We start from the raw sequence: 12,079 nt of genomic DNA, 5'->3' as shown, positions 1-12,079 counted from the left end.
TTGTGTTAATTTTATGTAGTGAACAAGTATAACATGTTAAACAGTTTTAAATCATATCTAAGAGCAACATAATTAGCTAGGAGTTGGAATTTTTTCTAAACAGTTGTTTGAGCAAAACACTTAGGGCGTTTTCACACCTGAAAGTCCGCACCAAGGTCCGAACCGAAGTTCACGTTTTGATACATTTGATACTTTCGGTTAGTTTTGGTTTGGTTTCACATTGCAATTATGCGAGCGCACTAAAGAACTTTACGTGACACACTTGCGTCCACTCGTCATCATCTATGTGGGCTGCATCTTGACAATAGGCTTGTTTGAGATGCGCCTCGCCTGGCCTGAAATTCAGCCGAGACTAGGCGGCTGCAGTGAGGGGAGGAGTGAAAAAAGTGCAGGCAAGCCGGACAGTTCCCTTACGAGAGTACTCTCGTATTGCGTTTTGCTAAAACGCTATGGGGGAATTCCTTTCCTCGAGATATTGAAGCAAATTTTTATCCAAAAATACCATGTACACGCAGTGCAGCTGCACAGCTCTCAGCAGGAAGCAGCTGCGTGCTGATTGGCTGTGCCGCTGCAACTGCAGCAACCTATGGCGAGACCGTGGGGCGGGACGGACCAATCAGGTCCTTCCAAATTCCCGCCACAAGGGGCAACAGAATTTGCATAGCCTAGGGTATATAAGACCCACTCTCGCAAGGTTAGTCAGATTAATTCTTCTTCAGCGACTTGCAATCGTTGAGCTCCGGATCGAAGCCCGCCGTCGACACGCACCCAGCGGAACACGCAGCCTGAGGATGTCGGATTCTCCGCCTTCAGCCTGCCTTCCAGCTGCGCCATCCGGCGTTAAAATATCCTTTATACTATGTATGTGTGTTTATGATATGTGCGTTGCTGCCAACGCCACTTCTAAGAGCTTCTAGCTCTCCACCTCTCTTCTCTCGTGCCGCCGCGTGTTTACGCCGCGAACAGAGAACATTGGTCCTCCGCCGCTTCAAATAAAGCCGAGGACAGACGGAGCGCTCCTCTTCTCTCGTTCCGTCGCGCTAAGGCGCCGCGGACAGAGAATGTGATACCCCACGGAGCTCTCCCTTTCTCTCGTTCCGTCGCGCTGAGAAGCGCCGCGGACGGAGAAGGTTTTCCCCGCTGCACTGATGACGCCGCGGGCATACAGAGTTTCACTCCTTCCTCTCTCATCCCCACCGCTTTAAATGGCCGTGGACAGAGAACATTATATCCCCGCTGCGGACATACAGAGCTCTCCCTTTCTCTCACTCCGTCGCGCTGAAACGCGCCGCGGACCGAGAAGGTTATATCCTCGCTGCGCTGATGACGCCGCAGATATATGGAGCTCTCCACGCGCCTCCCTCTCTCCTCCGCCGCTCTAAATGGCCGTGGACAGAGAATGTTATTCCCGCTGTGCTAATGGCTCCGCGTGCATACGGGGCTTTTCACTCGCTCCTTCTCTTACTCCGCCGCCCTGAAATGGCCGCTGACAGAGAATGTGATACTGCCGCCACGCGGATGGAAGATGTGCACTTCTACACACGAGTGAACTCAACATAAGCTCTCCTCACTCTTCCTTCTCTCTCGCCCCGCCGCCCTGATATGCCGCGGGCAGAGAATGCTTGAGGAGAGACATGCGAACTCAGGCTGCTGGATATACCGAGAACGCGCTTACGTCACAGCCGTTCTCGCTGCAGCGCGCGCTTGCTGCCAAAGGTAAACAGCCTTATATGGCAGCGCGCGCTCTCTGCACAGCGCGCGTTCGCTGACTAGAGCGCGTCATAACACGCGCTCTCCGTCTGAGCATAACGAGGTCATAAAATGGCTGCCAAGCTTGCGCCTTTTTTCCCTCAAATATCACTTCTCCCAGTTCCCCTATTCAGGCGGCTGGAGTGGTTCAACACTGTAGGCAATGTGTCCACTACATAGTGTGCACTCCTGCATAAGCACTGTTAATTCAGTGCCACAAATCACTCAATAAACATGATATTCTCCCAGTTCCCTTAGTTCAGGTGACTGGAGATGTAACATTGCAATAACTAGCCTGTGGCCAAACATGCTCAGTTGCACATTGACGCTGTTATGCGTTTACCACTGTGAATTCGCTCGCTGGCGTACGCCGCGAATACACTAATGTAGTGGCGCCCATTATACAGTGCGCGCCACCACACATTATTTACAATGAATCAGAGCTTTCTAGTGGCTAGGTAGACCCGCGCCTGCAGAGCACGCGCTATCCATTAGCCCTGCCGCTAACGTGCATGTGGACTAATCCGCAAGAATGCGTCCACTTTACAGTAACACTATCTAAACACAGTGTTACGAGTTCGTCTGTAGGCAGGTGCCAACATCAAAGTTGTACCCCTACACTCAAGCACTTCCTATGTTCCCCAGCTCCCTGCACTCAGGCGGCTGGAAACATTATTCCTACAATCGACGAGCCCGCAAACAAACGCGCTCGCCTGTATACATTTCCCCGGCGACACAAAGCGTTCGCCACTATTCTGCGTTCTCCGGCCCCCTGCACTCAGGCGGCTGGGAACACTATTTCCCTATTTACTATTATGAGCCCGTGAGCAACGTGCTCTTCTGTACACAAACACAATCCCCTTGGTAAGCGCCACTTCCAAGGCGACCCAATAAGGCGTGCGTCACCATTCAGTGCACGCCGCCTCTCACAGTGCTACTAGCACAATGCATCCGGGCTACCAGGTCCCTGTTACTCAGTGACCCGCCCCACAAATTAATTCAACCCTTGGCTTTGATAACAAGGTTACTCGCTACAGTTCGCTCGCAGACCACCGTGCTTTCGCACTGTGGTAGAGACAGCGGTGAGAAGTGACATGAGTCACGTGCTTCGAACCGAAATATCAAACTGTTAAATAAAGGGAGCGGTGGAAACCGTGCACCCCTCACAGAGCGAGTCAGGCTTTTACAGTCGCTACTTCCTTGTGCCAAAAGAAGGGTGGTGGTCTCAGGCCATTCTAGATTTCAGACATCTGAACAAAGCCCTTATGAAGCGCCCGTTCAGAATGTTGAGAATGAAACAAATCCTCGCGCACATCCGCCGGGTGATTGGGTTTTCACTGTGGATCTAAAGGATGCCTTTTTCCACATACAAATAGCCCCTCATTACAGGCCATTCTTGAAATTCGCCTTCGAGGGGAAAAGTTTACCAATACAAGGTGCTACCTTTTTGGTCTATCTCTGACTCCCCGCACAAAGTGCATGGAAGCGGCGCTAACCCCGCTGAGGCTTCGGGGAATGAGAATTCTCAATTATCTCGACGACTGGCTTATAATAGCTCCGTCAGAGATACAGTTATTAAACCACAGATCTGGGCTTCTCAACCATTTAGAATGCTTGGGACTCAGAATCAACGTGGCAAGAGTTTATTGTCTCCCACACAGAAAGTTTCGTTTCTGGGAACAGTATTGGACTCACTGCAGATGAGCGTGCGACTGACGTCACAGCGCGCGCTCTCTGTTCAGAACCGAGCGGTTTCCCTCAGGTCCGGTGCACGCATTCCTCTCAAACACTTTCAGAGGATGCTGGGTCTTATGGCCTCGGCGGCGCTAGTTCTCAGACTGGGTCTGTTGCACATGCGCCCCCTACAGCACTGGCTGAATCGCCACGTTCCAGCTCACGCATGGCTCTCGGGCCGATTGCAAATCAAGGTAGACCACAGCTGTGTGTTGGCTCTGGCTCCTTGGAAAAATCCCGTCTGGTACCAGACGGGCGTGAGTTTGGGCACTGTGACGAAGTGGAAAGTTATCTCGACAGATGCATCCAACCTAGGTTGGGGAGCCCTTCACGAGGGCAGGCCAGTCTCCGGTCTCTGGTCAGACTCGGAGAAGAGCCTTCATATAAACTGTCTAGAGATGAAAGCGGTCACGCTATCGCTAAGAGCTTTCCTTCCGTACATAAAGCACCACCATGCCCTGGTCCTAACGGACAGCAGGTCGGTGGTAGCCTATATAAATTGCCAAGGCGGTCTGAAAATAATCGATCTGCACACAATGGCGTAAGAAGTCCTAATATGGGCAGAGCACAATACGCTGAGAGCGACTCATGTGCCAGGCATTCTGAATTTGGGTCCGGACATGCTGTCCAGGTGCAATTCAGACAATTGGGGCAGTTCTTGGAGAGGCAAAAGTGGATCTTTTCGCCTCACAAGGCTATGCTCAATGCCGAATATAATTCTCCAAGCACAAGGATGCGTTGGCCCACGAATGGCCCAACCTTCTTCTTTATGCTTTTTCCCCAATCTCAATGTTACCTCAGGTCATAGAGAGGATTAGGGAGAGCAGATGCGCTGTGCTTTAATAGCCCCGCTTTGGAGAAATCAACCTTGGTTCTCACTACTGAATCAGATGTCGGATACAGATTCGTGGCCGGTCCCGCTGAGGAGAGACCTCCTCATGCAGGCGGGACGGCAGATCTGGCATCCCCGTCCCGATCGATGGGCGCTTCATGTCTGGCCCATCAGCGGGTACATGAGAACCTCTCTGAAAAATTATTGAATACCATTACTGAAGCTAGAGCCCCCACGACCAGGCGGCTCTATTCAGACAAATGGTCAGTCTTTTCGGACTGGTGTAAAGCGCGAAGTCTGACCCCACAGGATTGTGAAGTGTCAGAAGTGCTTACATTTTACAAGAGCTTCTGGACGCGGGTCGTTCCCCCTCCACGCTCAAAATTATGTGGCTGCTATAGCAGCGTATCACATTCAAGTGAACGGACTAACATTGTTCGCTTCCTTTAAGGGGCTAGAAGGCTTCACCCACCTCGCCCCCTCTTCAGTCCTTATATGGGACTTGTCCAGTGTCTTGGATGTCATGAAGAGCTCTGCACTTGAGCCTCTGCATTCGGTGAGCTTAAGCTCCTGTCACTAAAGACCGCTTTTCTGCTGGCGATCGTCAGTTAAGCGAGTGGGTGATCTGCACGCGCTCTCTGTGAGCGCCTTCGTGTCTGGAATTGGGCCAAACGACTTCAAGTCGTCCTCAAACCAAGACATGGATATGTACCTAAGTGCTTTCAACTCCGTTCAGAGCACAGGTCATTTCACTCTCAGCACTTTCATCACCGATAGATGAAGAAGATGCTAATTTGCTCTGTCCTGTCAGAGCGCTGAGGATATACATGGAGCGTTCCGCTGCTTAGGCAACTGAACAGCTCTTTGTATGCTTTGGCGGCTGCACCTTAGGGTGCGCGGTTACAAAGCAGACCTTGTCACGATGGATAGTAGATGCTATCTCGCTGGCTTATGAGTCTAAAGATCTCAGCTGCCCTTTAGGCATTAAAGCCCATTCTACTAGAGGCATGGCCTCTTCGTGGGCTTGGTCTATTGGCATTTCTCTAAATGATATCTGTGTGGCGGCAGGCTGGGCCTCCCCGTCCACTTATCAGATTATATTTGGATGTCCCGGCCTTATAGGCTGGGCTTCTTGCTGTGTACAGTTTTAACCCCTTAAGGCTCGAAAAGTCCGGTCTGGGTTAAGTATTGTTTAAGTCATAGCACATTCCTTATACGGCTCGAATTATCTGGCCATTCATTATTCCTGGCCCGACTATGTCCGGTCTATATATTATATTACACGTATATCGTGTTCATTCTCATTAAAGGCTTGACTCAGGTCTGGCTCATTTTGGGACTTCTTGATATCATATTACGGGCCCACCTAGGTTGGCCTGGGTTTGGTGTCGTCGGCGTTAGAGCCGTTAAGCAAGCACGGCGTTTTGCATTGGTCCCCCATAGCGTTTTAGCAAAACGCAATACGAGAGTACTCTCGTAAGGGAACGTTTCGGTTACTAACGTAACCTCGGTTCCCTAAGATGAGGGAACGAGTATTGCGTTTTGCTTGCCGTGCTTGCTCACTTGCTCAGGAGTCGCTTCAGTCGATTAACCTGACTAACCTTGCGAGAGTGGGTCTTATATACCCTAGGCTATGCAAATTCTGTTGCCCCTTGTGGCGGGAATTTGGAAGGACCTGATTGGTCCGTCCCGCCCCACGGTCTCGCCATAGGTTGCTGCAGTTGCAGCGGCACAGCCAATCAGCACGCAGCTGCTTCCTGCTGAGAGCTGTGCAGCTGCACTGCGTGTACATGGTATTTTTGGATAAAAATTTGCTTCAATATCTCGAGGAAAGGAATTCCCCCATAGCGTTTTAGCAAAACGCAATACTCGTTCCCTCATCTTAGGGAACCGAGGTTACGTTAGTAACCGAAACGTTCTCTCTTCTCGAAGTGGATCCGACACCTGCGAGATCAAAGGCGGATATCGCGGGATTCACACTTGTGCGCTTTGTTGCTGATAAACTGGATGTAATTTAAGTTATGTTACTTTTATATGAAAATAAATATTATGAACAAGACACCCAAAGTTTTTGTTATTTATTTCCATTCGAAAGACGTGTTTATCAATCATTTTTACTTTAATTAGGCCTACATACATGTTTGTATATATATATATATTTTTTATAAATATGACAACAATCACATAACCCACAGAGAGATCGCCTTTGTTAGAGAGTTTGGGAATATTCACACATAAAAACATGATATCAGAGTTTTAAAATCAAACATTTTGAAAAAGAACCATACATCACGGTTGTTTAAACCAATAAGCATTAAGCTGTGTCGTCACCAAGTCGTTTCCCATCATGCTTTTGCTCCGCGCAGTCTGTGGAGAGCAGCTGCGCTCGACTGCAAAATCCGACACATCCGCCTTTCGCTCGCGAGAGTTTTTTGACATACGTCGGCATGACATCAGAGCAAGGCGGACCGCCCTCGGACACTTTTCTAACCGGCATGCATCTCGCGCTGATCACCGGTGATCGGTTATGCGCAGATTTTGCTCATCTCAAACAAGCCTATTGATTGGTTTGTAAACGGACGTGCGTCTGACGTCAGCGTCTTTGACAAGTGTGAATGAACGGACCACTGATATAGATCAGTGGAACGGACGCATATCGTTGCCACTATTGAACAGTGCGCATTGCTTGACTATGTTCTTTTCGTCACGTTTAAAAGTGGACATTTCAAGCTTTATATACACATATTTCTCATGTTTGTGAGACGAGTAGCCTGCTGAGTTTCGGTTTATTTGAGACCAGCTCAAGTTCATTTGCAAAGCATGTGATCGCTCCCGCGATTATTGTCTGCTATAGACTATTTTCTTCTTATTTATTAAATCCAGGTAATTATCTGACGAAACATTGATTAAAACGAAGATACAATTTATACAAAACGAAATTCACATTAAAGAAAGGTTCATAAGCAAAATCATGCAAAATTTCGTTCAAAATAATTTCTGACCTTCTGTCTTCTGACATATTGCGCATCTTTTCACTTTTCATAATCAATGTAGCCTAGATTGAATTTAAAAATAACATTATAATATTTAAACATAAACAGGAACTTCCTGTAAATGGTCTGAAAGTCCGAACCATACATAAAATGCTTTCACACTAGAAACGAACCGAACCTTTGTTCAGTTTGATCCGGACCGAGACTACCTCTTTTCGTCTGACCAAATTTCGTCTGTTTGGTCCGGACCGTGGTACGGGGGAGGTTTCACACCTGTAATTTTGATTCGGACCAAACTGAAAAGTCCGAAAATCCGGACCAAACAAGGTAGGTGTGAAAACGCCTTTAAAGTGTAACTAAACCCTAAACCAACTTTTTTTAGTTAATGATCTGTAATACTGGGGCTTTATTAATGCTGTTCATTGATTCGAGTAAATGTTTTGACATTTGAGTATAAAGTGTTTTAATTCTATAAAATATGGTGTAAAACCATCAAAGTGCTGCCCTCTTAAGGTAAACGGTGGCTAGTGCAGTTGAATTTTCCTATTGGACGTTGCGGTACATCGTGATGTAGGATGGTACCTCCAACGGCTCACTGTCCACACCCCTGGCACGAGCTCACCACGCCCTTAGAAATGTTTCCCCCAATCACATGATGAGAACGGCTTCACTCCAGTATGAACTGTCATGTTACATGAAGTAGAAACATTATGAATGAAACTCACTTGACACTTGCTTTAACATTGTAATGAAGAAAATATGGTTAAATAATGCAGTTGTCAGTAGACGTCACGCTTTTCTTGCGATATTATTGCCGCCCGTCATGTGTACAGATAATTTTCATACATGAGACACGCTTTCAAACCCTGACACGCAAGTGGTTGCCGCTGACGCAAATAGATTAGGTCAGTTCTCTTGCGCTGCTGCTTCGCTAGCATCGTCGGCATCGGGAGTTAACGCAGTTTGAGGCAGCGGCTCGCATTGATAAGACTCTGGGTCTGTGTCTACAGACAATTCACCCTCCTCCACTTCAGGTGAAGGTAGGAGAAATGACCGCTCTGTTGCCAAGCTGGCCTCCCTCCAGTCATTCGCCTTCTTTGCGACTCGCGAGTCTGACAGCTGTCAATCAATCCGTCACTGCGGGTCTCAGGTGCACGCCCTCCGCTCAGCCCCGCCCTCGGTTCGTCCCCTCTGTCTCCGCTGGGCTCTGCCCACTTTTCCAGCATTTTTCAAAATTTACCAGTGGGTGGAGTTAAGCTCTGAGCAGGGGTTTAGTTACCCTTTAAAGGGTCATGAAACCCCAAACAAATTTTTTGAGATGTGCACAGATATGGACAGGCTGCTGAAAACCCTAAAAGCACTCATACATTAGATTAGATTAGATTCAACTTTATTGTCATTACACAAGTACAAGTACAAGGCAACGAAATGTAGTTTAGGTCTAACCAGAAGTGCAATAGCAGCAAGTGCAGGATATACAACGTTTGCATAAGTGCAGGACATGGATATGTACTGAGTATATATAAATATATCTATAAATAGAGAGATGGTTATTACTATAAACAGAATTTACAGGTGAATATGTACAGTGAATAATATACAGATGGTTATTACTATGAACAGAATGTACAGGTGGATATGTAATATAACATACAGATGGCTATTACTATAAACAGAATTTTACAGATAGAGGTATACAATGATATGTTAGGCTAAAATGAGGAATATGGCAGGGGATTAAGGTAGTGCAATAAATCATGGACAGAAGCTATCCGAAAAAAAGTGTAAAAGTGCAGTGGAAAGTGATTGCATATTACGGTTAGAAGTACAGTGCAAAATGCAAATGTAAACAGTAGGTACTGTAAATAACAGTCGGCAGTGCAAATGAGCATAATACAGTTAAGGTATGGTAGTGCAAAATGAATAAGTAAACAGTTGTGACTGTAATAAACAGTCGGTAGTGCAAATAAAGTGAAGGCGGATGTGAGGTAGGAGAGTTATCAGTATATGAGGGGAGTGGATCAACGGGGGTTTGAGTTCAGTAAAGAGACAGCTCTGGGGAAAAAACTGTTCTTTAGTCTGCTGGTCCTGGTCCGGTGGATCCTGAAACGCCTGCCGGAGGGCAGGAGAGAAAACAGTCTGTGGGCTGGGTGAGAGGAGTCCTTGAGGATGCTGCGAGCTCGATGCAGACAGCGTTTCCTCTGGATGTGCTCGATGGCAGGCAGTGGAGTCCCTGTGATGCGCTGGGCAGTTTTCACCACCCGCTGCAGTGCCTTGCGCTCCGCAACAGAGCAGCTCCCATACCATACTGCCACACAGTTGGTCAAGATGCTTTCTATTGCGCAGCGATAGAAGTTCACCAGGATAGCCGAGGAGAGCTGATTCTACCTCAGTGTCCTCAGGAAGAAGAGGCGCTGGTGAGCCTTCTTGACCAGGCTGGAGGTGTTGGTCGTCCATGACATGTCCGCCGAGATGTGGATCCCCAGGAACTTGAAACTGGAGACACGTTCAACAGCCATTCCATTGATGTGGATGGTGTCGTGTGTGCCTCTTGACTCCTTGCTGAAGTCCACGATGAGCTCCTTCGTTTTGGTGGTGTTGAGGAGCAGGTTATTTTCAGTGCACCATGTGGCCAGGTGCTGGATCTCCTCCCTATAGGCAGTCTCATCGTTGTTGCTGATGAGTCCAATCACCGTTGTGTCGTCTGCAAACTTGACGATAGAATTAGATCCATACACAGGCTTGCAGTCGGCGGTGAAGAGGGAGTAGAGAAACGGGCTTAGCACACAGCCCTGTGGTACACCAGTGTTAAGAGTGATGGATGTGGAGCAGGTGAGTCCTGAACGAACATTCTGGGGTCTGTCAGTTAGGAAGTCCAAAATCCAGTTACACATTGAAGTGTTGATGCCCAGGTCTCCAAGTTTAGCTATTAACTTGGTTGGGATGACAGTGTTGAATGCTGAGCTGAAGTCAACAAACAGCATGCGTGCGTAAGTGTTTTTATTGTACAGATGAGTGAGCACAGAGTGCAGTGCCATGGAAACGGCATCCTCTGTGCTCCTATTGCTGCGGTAGGCAAACTGGTGTGAGTCCAATGTGGATGGTAGAGAGTCTTTTAGGTGTTCCAGGACCAGCCGCTCAAAGCACTTCATGACGATGGGTGTGAGTGCTACAGGGCGGTAGTCATTAGGGCACCTCGGGTTAGAGTGTTTTGGCACTGGCACAATGGAAGTGCCAGTGCCATTGGAAGTGACACAGTGCCAGTGCCACAATGGAAGTGACATTTTGCCAATAAGTGGAAATTTGCTTCTGGGTTGAAAAGCAAAGTCGCACTACTCCCACTTTTCCACAGCTTTACACGCCCATCTTAGAGAGTTTTTGCAACTCTTAGGCATGAACGACCAGACTAAAACAATGGGCTTTCATGACACCTTAAAGCTGGATAATTGAGAGTGATTGTAAGTGTGACGATCATCTGCTAAAGCCGCGTTTCCACCGCAGGAACTTTCCCCAGGAACTAGGAACTTTGGGGTGGTACTCGGTGTGTTTTGACCGCAGGAACCAGGGTCTAAATGAAGTTCTGGGTAAATATTTCCTCCTCCAAACGGCCCTGCTCCCGGGGTAGTACTTTTTCAAAGTTCGGGAACTTTCTGGGGTGGGACTTGGGCACTGAACATGCTGAATGGTTGAACTCACGCAGTATTTTATTTCAACAGGCATTTTTAAAAGTCTTGCATGGTTCGTTCGTTCTGCGTTCAGTACATATCAGTCTTGCTCTTTTTGTCTGATGGCGCACGTTCGTCTCAGCCATCTCACGGTCAATGTCCATAGCTGATAATAACCTATGTTGTCTTATTTTAAATCTACCTTTACGAGCTTTCAGAATACGCTTTAGTATCAGTGCTCGTCTCTTTTCCGCCGTTTTGTTAATGACCTCTTTATTAAAACTATACATAACTACCAAAAGCAGCGCTGCTTGCATCTCCTTGTTATTGTTGCAGACAGTGTCGCGCAAAAATGATTACTGTCCGTCACTGACTGGGAGGAGCAGCCGCACGCAGTCCTACATCACCGGACTAATTTGCCTAATCTTCCCGGTACTTTAGACAGCAGTGGAAACACAGACAGTAGCAGATATGGGGGAAAAAAAGTTCATGTAAAAAAAGTTCCTGGTACAAATTGTTCTGGGTAATTTTGGTGGAAAATTCACACCTTCAGTCAGTGAAGCCGCTCCCACAGCCGTTCATGAGAGTTTAAATGCTTGAAATATTCCCATCTTCCCACAGGAGAAGAAGAAGCAAGCAGGAGGAATTACTCCAGGAGAAACTACAGACATACTATTGTAAAGATGGAGTTTGAGGAAGAACCCTGCAGAAGAAAAGATGAGACCAGTGTTGGGGGTAACGCATTATGTAATTTATGAGTTATGTAATCAGATTACTTTTTCAAGTAACTATTAAAGTAACAATTACTTTTAAAATTAAATGTGACTAAATGTGAGCAGGCATTTACTCATCTCACTTGCACAAATATTCAGTATTCCTCAAAATAAATAAAATCAGTCAAATGCTAAATCAGAATACTACGCAAACCTCCAATAATTAAATATGTTAAATAAAAAACCTAACCTAAAAAAATATAAAAGCAAACAAGCCCAGCCTAGGTGAGAGAGTTACACACAAATAACGTAACACATTACTTTTCTAAAAAAGTAGTGCAATTAATGACTTTTTAAAGGAGTAACTCAATATTGTAATGAATTACTTTTAAC

Source organism: Gobio gobio, assembly GCF_949357685.1.
Source record: "Gobio gobio genome assembly, chromosome: 14".
In the NCBI taxonomy this organism is placed as follows: Eukaryota; Metazoa; Chordata; class Actinopteri; order Cypriniformes; family Gobionidae; genus Gobio; species Gobio gobio.
Note: the sequence above shows the minus strand (reverse complement) of the source record.